Source organism: Rhododendron vialii, chromosome 6a, assembly GCF_030253575.1.
Source record: "Rhododendron vialii isolate Sample 1 chromosome 6a, ASM3025357v1".
NCBI classification, from domain to species: Eukaryota; Viridiplantae; Streptophyta; class Magnoliopsida; order Ericales; family Ericaceae; genus Rhododendron; species Rhododendron vialii.
The window spans coordinates 24,278,424-24,280,894 of record NC_080562.1 but is presented as its reverse complement, the minus strand read 5'-3'; the positions used below and the strand labels follow the sequence as shown (position 1 = coordinate 24,280,894).

General features: G+C 36.5%; 1 long non-coding RNA gene across 1 annotated transcript; it reads right to left on the bottom strand.

Annotated features, from left to right (window-relative positions):
* Positions 1-1,112: 1,112 nt before the first annotated feature.
* On the bottom strand, positions 1,113-1,609 carry LOC131329111 (uncharacterized). The gene is made up of 2 exons (XR_009200632.1): positions 1,467-1,609; positions 1,113-1,394 (listed from the first exon to the last, which is right to left on the bottom strand). It is a non-coding gene; the product is annotated as an uncharacterized LOC131329111 (long non-coding RNA).
* Positions 1,610-2,471: the final 862 nt, after the last annotated feature.

Here is a 2,471-nt window from a genome sequence, read left to right as displayed (position 1 = left end):
GCTTTTAGAGGAATGTATGCTACCTAGAGGAATGTGCTTTTGAAGAGTACCATTCGATCTCTTCTGAAAAATGACTTCATGATTACACATGTTTTTTTTTTCCCCACTAAAATTCAGTCATTGTTGGTTTTCGCAATATCTAATCAAAGATATGCTATTTTCTATGATGGCCTTTTCGGCCGCTGCCTCTTGTTTGTGGTGTGATATTCGCTACTTCACTGAATACATGCACACTTTTGCTGTTTGGGGAATTGAAATGGAAAATGAAAGAGTCAATTGAACAATTATTGGAGCCTATTTGTATGCAAGAGATGAACCCATTTTGTATGCATGATGTATAGTTTCTTGAGTTCTGTCTGCATATGGTGTCCTTATTGTGAAACTTTTGGTCGGAGAAAGTTCGTCTTACATTGTCTCCTTATTATGTCCTGATTACAGGTGCTTCCTGTGGCAGTTTGCAATCACTTTAAGATGTTCTCGTAGAGCATCTTCACTCCTTACTCAAACTTCGACTCAAACTCAAAATTTGAGTAAAAATCCTTAGAAGGCTCCTCCACTTCTTACTCAAACTCAAAATTTGAACTCAAATTAGGTTAGACTCAAACCCTTACTCAAATTTTAAAGGCTAATTTGACAACCTTATATTTACAACTTTGCCATAATGAAGATTTGAGTTTGCCCAAGCACACAATACCAAATCAAAGCTTTTACTCAAATTTGAGTAAGGGGTGGAAATGCTTTAATGACTCTTTTAAAGAAATGGTCAGTTCTAAACCATTGCTTGATGTGCATTATCTTCTCCTTGGCTATAGAAGTTGATCTCTGGGAAAGAATTGTAGCTACCTGTTGGGAGAATACAAGTAGAGTTTGCTACAGTGTTGGCGCAAAGCATATGGTTCCCTGAAAAACCAGACCACAAGCTCGGCTTCAATCATTTCGTACTTCAAGATGAAGGGGGATATCATAGGTATATTGCTGAGTTCAAGGTCAGTGATGGGTGTAACGACACTGCCAAGGACACCATGAACTCTTACACGGCTGTTTAGGTAGTTATGTAGTCTTTGAGTGTTATGATTTTGGATTTGTGTTTACTGTTTAGTGGAAATTGTGAAGTATCTTTTTTGTCCATGTATTAAACAATATAGTTCTATAATTCTAGGGTGTTGGGCTGCAGAGTCTCAGACATAATGTACTTTGGTGAGATGGAGGGGCTCAAAGGAAGACCATGAATTGATACATCTGCAATTGGAGTCGGACACCTGTAAATGTAACTGTAATGAATCCAAACATTCTATGTTTGATGATACATTTTGAGAAAGATGAACTGAGGAATTAGGGTGACCCAAATAAAGAGGAGGGTGCATTCAGCAATTTGGAGAAGCAGATAAAGGATACTGAAACTTACTGTTTGATAAGTCCTTTTGACTTGCGTAAATCCCATGGACTTGCTTATTGATTTCCAAAACCAAAATGATTGACTTGGACTCTCGCCTTCTATAAACATTGTTTTTTGAAGTGCAATGATTTGGGCCTTGGTTCATCTTGGATGCAGGTAGCTAAAGATCTTGAGGACATTGCTTTGAATGATAGCATACCTGAAGAGGTTAAAATCAGTGTGTGATGACTATGATAGGAAGGTATATGATTCATTGCAATATGACTTCCTTACCTTTGAGCCATAGGCAGAGTTAGAGGTCTCCACTCAAAATTTAAATTTTCCTCGAAAGTTCGAGTATGATTTTGAGTTTTTTTAGTATAACTGGTATGCTAGAGTCTCTTATAATGCAAAATGTTTGGTTTGATCTAGGAAAAGTTCAAGGAATCTTACAGTCATATGGATTTTTTCCAATCTTTCATAGACTATGGATTTTTTCCAATCTTTCATAGACAAGAAATAAGTCCATAGGTGTTTTAGAAAAGGCTTATTGCTTTGAAGGAGGGGTTGCTACATAAGTTTGCGAATTCTCGCTATTTCAAAGACTTTCATTCTCAAGTGAGTATAAAAGCTGGTAAATTGCCTCTCTCTACTAACCTACAACTTCATTGTTTAATGTTCTCATGGTGTTCTTTCTACTCAGTTCTATCTTCTTTGGGTAGTAAAGAGTCCGAAAAGGTACTAAATACAAAACGACCTCTGTTGGAAGATTTAAATTTAGAGCACACAGCCTACAAACCCATGTTTTACGGTTAACTTTGTGTATTTGTTGGTTAGTTGAAATATAGATCCAGTTGATGAAATTAAATATACCTGCTGCTCTTCCATGCTTATGGATTAAATACATTATCTCCAAAAGCATTTTTGTAGACACCCTAATTTTTACATTAAACCCCTCTTACACTATTATATGACACTGTCACCTCTTGGCTTACGAGTAACTTGTTCTTCACAAGATTCATGTATTACTTTGTGATGTCACTCTATTTATCATAGATTTCTCCATCGTGCTTGTTATAGACCTATGGGATCACAT